This window comes from Aegilops tauschii, chromosome 4 (assembly GCF_002575655.3).
Source record: "Aegilops tauschii subsp. strangulata cultivar AL8/78 chromosome 4, Aet v6.0, whole genome shotgun sequence".
Taxonomy (NCBI): Eukaryota; Viridiplantae; Streptophyta; class Magnoliopsida; order Poales; family Poaceae; genus Aegilops; species Aegilops tauschii.
The window spans coordinates 51,160,528-51,167,006 of NC_053038.3; the positions used below are offsets into that span (position 1 = coordinate 51,160,528).

Consider the following 6,479-nt stretch of genomic DNA (forward strand, 5'->3'; position numbering starts at 1 on the left):
TCGATCGGAACGATTCCAAGATACCCGCGTGATCCTAAAAAAAAAAATTTTAGTGAAATTTGAGGAGAGAATAGTCAAAACTTCTACGTCAGGAGACCTCACCAGAGCGACGAAGGGACTGAGGAGTAAAAAGAATCCTACTCTCCGATATATATAATCCTAAGACTCAAAACATTTTTATTCTAGACTCAACAACGTCAGCGATTCGATCAAGCAGGGGGCTCCTAAGTCGGGGATGGCTCTGATTACCAACTTGTAACGCCCACGATGCGGCTATATCTCCCACGTGTCGAGGCACGACTTAGAGGCATAACCGCATAGTGGTTTTGTCGCAAGAAGGGTCATCTTCACACAATCCCATGTAATGAACAAGAATGGGATAAAGAGTTGGCTTACAATCGCCACTTCACACAATACATAAATATCATTCATACATCATCCAAAATACAAACATATAGACCGACTACGGTCAAAATCCAGATGAAAATAAGACAACCCCAAATGCTAGATCCCCGATCGTCCCAACTGGGCTCCACTACTGATCATCAGGAAAAGACACATAGTAACGACCACGTTCCTCGTCGAACTCCCACTTGAGATCGACGCCATCGTCTGCACTGGCATCGTCGGCACCTGCAACTGGTTTTGGAAGTATTTGTGAGTCACGGGGACTCAGCAATCTCACACCCGCGAGATCAAGTCTATTTAAGCTTATAGGACAAGAAGGGTGCAAAGAGGTGGAGCTGCAGCGGCAAAAGCATATATGGTGACTAACTGCGCAAATGAGAGCGAGAAGAGAAGCAATGGAACGAGCGTCAACTAGCAATGACCAAGAAGAGGTCCTGAACACCTACTTACGTCAACCATAACACAGACCGTGTTCACTTCCCGGATTCCGCCGAGAAGAGACCATCACGGCTACACACGCACTTGGTGTATTTTAATTGGGTCAAGTGACAAGTTATCTACAACCGGACATTAACAAATTCCCATCTGCCTCATAACCGCGGGCACGGCTTTCGAAAGATATTACCCTGCAGGGGTGTCCCAACTTAGCCCATCATAAGCTCTCACGGTCAACGAAGGATAAACCTTCTCCCGGAAAAACCCGATCAGTCTCGGAATCCCGGTTTACAAGACATCTCGACAATGGTAAAACAAGACCAGCAAAGCCACCCGAATGTGCCGACAAATCCCGATAGGAGCTGCACATATCTCGTTCTCAGGGCACACCGGATAAGTCAAGCTACGAGTAAAACCAGACCTCGAGTTTCCCCGAGGTGGCCCCGCAGGCTGCTCGGTTCGGACCAACACTCGAAGGAGCACTGGCCCGGGGGGGTTAAAATAAGATGACCCTCGGGCTCGCGAAAACCCGGGGGAAAAGGCTTAGGCGGCAAATAGTAAAACCAAAGTTGGGCCATGCTGGAGGAGTTTTATTCAAGGCGAACTGTCAAGGGGGTCCCATAATCACCCGACCGTGTAAGGAACGCAAACTCAAGGAACATAATCCCGGTATAACAGTACTAGGGCGGCAAGAGTGGAACAAAACACCAGGCATAAGGCCGAGCCTTCCACCCTTTACCAAAATATATAGATGCATTAATTAAATAAGAGATATTGTGATGTCCCAACATATCCGTGTTCCGACATGGAACAAACTTCAACTTCACCTGCAACTAGCAACGCTATAAGAGGGGCTGAGCAAAAGCGGTAACATAGCCAAACAACGGTTTGCTAGGAAAGGATGGTTAGGGGCTGACATGGCTGAAATAGGAGACATGATATAGCAAGAGATAGGTAGCGGAGCATGGCAATAGAGCGAACAACTAGCATAGCAAAGATAGAAGTGATTTCGAGGGGTGGTCATCTTGCCTGCAAGATTCTCAGAGTTGTCGAAAGCTTGATCCTCGTAAGCGTACTCGACAGGTTCCTCGTTCACGAACTCGTCTCCCGGCTCTACCCAAGACAAGAGCACAAATAAACGGAACCACAATCAACAACGAGAAATGCACAAGCAACAAGATGCAAGACATGTATGATATGCAAGTTATGATAGGCGATGCATATGCGTGCTCCGGAAGGGAGATGATGAACATGGCAGTAACTTGACAAACCAAGCATGCCACTGGAAAGATGAGATGATTTCGGTCGAAATCGATATAAAGATCACCGGAATCGGATGCACGGTTTGCAAATGGCAAGCAAAACAAGTATGACAATAATCTGCGATAAACAGCAAGATAGCACTTAAAATGCAACAAGTAGCAATGCTACAGCATCCCAACATAGCAACAAAGCATATGGCAGTAATCTACAGGAGATGCTTGACAAAAGATGAACACTGAGCTACTGCTAGTTCATAACATATCAAGCTCAAACAAGCATGGCAAAAGTGCAAAAGATTACAGGTTCACAGACTTAGTGGAAAACTGGACATGGCAGAAATCAGCATCAGGTAGCAATTTTCAGAGCACGAAATCAACATGCTACAGGAACTTAACATAGCAAAACAAGGCATGGTAGTGTTCTACTAAATGCACATGACAAAAGTCCCTTACTGACCATAAGCCAAAAAGGACCAGAGGATATGATGGCAAGCATGTAAACATAGCAAGTTTCGTTATCAGGTTTTAGACTTAGCAGAAAACAGAGCATGGCAGAAATATTAATATGTAGGCCTCTTTGTGAGCTTGATGCACTCACTACAGAGCAATTCATGAAAAACCAAGCATACCTACAGCAAGATGGCATGTTTAAGAAGCTATCCATGGCAAGAACAATTACATAGCATGTGTGGATCAACTACAATAAGCTTGGCAAAAATGCATGTCATGTTAAGAATCTGCCAGAAATATTTTATAGCAAAAGTAGAGCAAGATTGAGTCATGCTATGGTGCTCTAAAATTGCAAACAATTGCAGGAATGGATCAATTACAACTATAGCTACAAAACATCCTTACTGAACATCTCCAAAATATGCATGGATCTCTCTCTAGCATCAAGTTAACATGGCAACAAAATTACAGCAGACAAGGACTTAGAGAAATCACCAAGTCCCTGAAATCAGAAATATTACGGGGCCTACTTTGCATGCTTGTGCTAGTCACCACAAAGACCACAAAAATACATGGACTATACCACTGGTAAGATGGCATGGCATACTTCAAAACACATGTAGAGCTCATGCTCATAAGACGCACAGAATAAATGATACAAAATTGACAAATCTCCAAGTTCTGATAAGAACCAGAGATTTGCAGCAACTAGCCCTCTTCCAACGAAGATTTGGGCATCAATATGACCTCTAATGAAAATGGTGCAATTGAACAAAATGAAGAGCATCACGAGACGAACAATTTGACATATTATACGCGCGAATCGGAGCTACATGCACAAAGTTATCGCATCGGGAACAGAGCAAGATACTGAGAATTTTTCCAACACTTAGAAAAATAAACGGGGACTCGGGAAGTCAACGGGCAATACCGATCGAATCTGACGCGCGAGGACCGAGGCGGGGCCGAGGGAAGTTGCCGGCGGCGAGGGAGGAGGACGGCGGGGCTGACCGCGGCGGGGCGGCGCCGGCCGGCGGGGAGCCGCGGCGAGGAGGAGGCGGCGCGCGGCGACTCCGGCGACGGGAGAGGAGGCGGCGGAGCCGGCGGAGCTGCGGGGCGGAGGCGCGGCAACCGGCGGCGGCGAGCGCACGGGCGGCGGCGGCGAGCGCACGGGCGGCGGCGGCGAGCGCACGGGCGGCGGGGCAGGCGCGCGGGACGAGGCGGCGATGGCCGGCGGCAGCGGGCGCGCGGGGAGGCGCGGGCGCGCGGCGGCGGAGATGGGCCCCGCGGGCCGGCGACGGGCCTGCGGGCCGGCGGCGGGGCGAGACGGAGGCGGGCCACGTGGCGCTCGCGGGTTGGCCGGGCGGCGCGGCGGACGTGTCCGGCGCGGGCGGACGCGTCCGGCGCGGCGCGGAGGGGGAGGGTTAGGGTTTCGTCTGAGATTTCGTTTTTCGGGATGTCCACTCATTTATAGGTAGAGGGAGCTAGGAGACTCCAAATGAGGTGCGGTTTTCGCCCACACGATCGTGATCGAACGACCTAGAGCATGGAAGAGAGTTTGGTGGGCTTTGGGCTGGTTTTGGAGGGGGTTTTTGCTGGACACTCAAATGGACATTGCGGAGGCCCGGTTAACCGATGGAGTACCAAACGACCTCCGAATGGAACGAAACTTGACCGGTAGTCTCCGGGTGGTATAATAAGACCACTTGACAAGCCTCGGTCCATCCCGAGAAAGTTTGACACACGCACACGAAAGAAAAATAGAGGGGTGCACCGGAGGAGATAGGAGCGCCGGATTGGAAAACGGACAACGGGGAAAAAGCTCGGATGCACAAGACGAACACGTATGCGAATGCAATGCACATGATGACATGATATGAAAATGCATGACATGACAAAATACAAAACGAAAGACAAAACCCAACAACGGAGGGAAAACATATCACATAGCCGGAAATGGCAAGAGTCGGAGTTACAATTATGGCAAGTTACATGCGGGGTGTTACAACACTCCACCACTACGAGAGGATCTCGTCCCGAGATCTAGGACTGAAAGAACTCCGGATATTCGGAACGGAGATGGTCCTCGCGTTCCCAGGTGGCTTCGGGCGAGTCCGGCCACGGCTCTGCCGGCCACAGCTGTCATGGGGAGGAGGGGGAAGGCGACAAGGAGGTTGTGGACGAGCGCTAGAGAGTCACGGAGACGAGCGAAGCTCGCGGACGAGAGGAGGAAGAGGACACCGGGGAGGAAACTGCGGGGGCGAGCGGTCCAGAGGGAAGAGGACGCCGAGGGGGAACTGTAAGACACTAATGGTGAGGCCAGAGCCGGTTGGAGCAGCGTTGCTGACGAGAACAGTGGCTAGACCACCGTTTTGGGCTGGCATTGCCCATGGTCACCACCGACAACACGCACTCTGGAGTTTTTACTAATTCCAGCTCATGTCTACCGCGTAGTCCGTCGAAGATAGAGTGTTACTACGGTAAAGAAACGGGCAGAGACACATGAGGCTGAGTAAACTAAGCTTCACAAGTTTGTTGTTGCAAACTTGGCCACATTCTAGAGATAAAACCAGAGAGGTTCAAAGGTAAACCTGATGTCTGGTAGGCTTAGGGTAGCAAAGACTATGATCCTGGGAATTATGAGGTCATTTGGTCAAGTATTTAACATAGTTGCAGTGCAACTACCAAATCTGGTCCAGAAATCAAATGATGAAGAAGCACTCACTAGGAGTGTCCAATTGGGCTAAAACTTGGCACAGCTTGATGATTTGGACATACCATGATGTTGTACAAATTTCATACCAAATGGGCTTGCCAAAATGGTACTTCCTTCACAGCTATTATTTCTACCCAGAAACTTGAGAAAAATCCTTAGGGCAAATGGCTAACTGAAATGAGCCAAAATTTTGTGGAGATAGGTTATATGGATATGAGAATACCTGGGAAAAGTTTCAGCCATAATGAAGCAAGATAAGATGCACTTGCTTCACAAACTGAAAAATTGGACAGAAACCAAGAATTGCTCATGTGCTCACATAGTTCAATGGAATGAGCTGAAGTTTGGTGGAGGGTGGTTATATGATCATTAGAGACTGATGGAAAAGTTTCAGCTCATTTTGATCATCTATGAGGGTACTTCCTTCACAGACAAGCAATCTGAATAGAAACTTGAGAAAATTGCCAAGGAAGATTGGATAGATGGATTGAGCTGATTTTTGTTATCCAAAAGCGATTTATCAATGTTAATCATCCTGCCAATTTTCAGCTCAAATGGATCAAGGGTTCAAGCACTTCCTTTGCAAAAATTTGAGATAAGGCAGAAACTTGCATTGGATCATGTGCTTAAATTATGAACTTTGGAACATGGGTTTGGATGGAAATGGTGGAGATATAGCAAGTACAAGCTCCACAAATTATTTGGGAATTTTCCTTCCTATAAAAATGGTAGTTCCTTTGGAAAATGGCAGAAATGCAATATTGACATTAAATAGGAAAAGGCAATTTTCCTTATTTAGTTATGGCCAATATATTTGCCAGAGCTTGGATTAGGCATAAATATCAACTCCACAAATTCTCATGAATTTAGGGGAGATGGCTAGCTATGCCTGTGGATTTATTCCTCAGAAAGACCAGAAAAGGAATAAATCACAAATGAAAAATATTGCATAGGACTTAGCAATATTTTTGCATATCCAAGATTTTAAAGGGTAGGAGGATCTCTGAGATAATTTGGAAGATCAACAGATCAAGACAAATGATGGCTCCTTGGTAAGCACAAAGGAAATATTCAAATTCCAAAAATTGGAATTAGGGTTTTGATGGATCTGAGATGATGCAAATGTGGTCTAGCCCAGTAACAAAGACATGAGCAAGGTTTTGAAAGGTTGAAAATGGCAAGAATTCTCAGAGTCATCCAGCAAACTC

General features: G+C 47.4%; 1 long non-coding RNA gene across 1 annotated transcript; it reads right to left on the reverse strand.

Moving 5' to 3' along the window:
• Positions 1-380: 380 nt before the first annotated feature.
• LOC141021469 (uncharacterized) lies at positions 381-2,005 on the reverse strand. The gene is made up of 2 exons (XR_012182773.1): positions 1,873-2,005; positions 381-639 (listed from the first exon to the last, which is right to left on the reverse strand). It is a non-coding gene; the product is annotated as an uncharacterized lncRNA (long non-coding RNA).
• Positions 2,006-6,479: the final 4,474 nt, after the last annotated feature.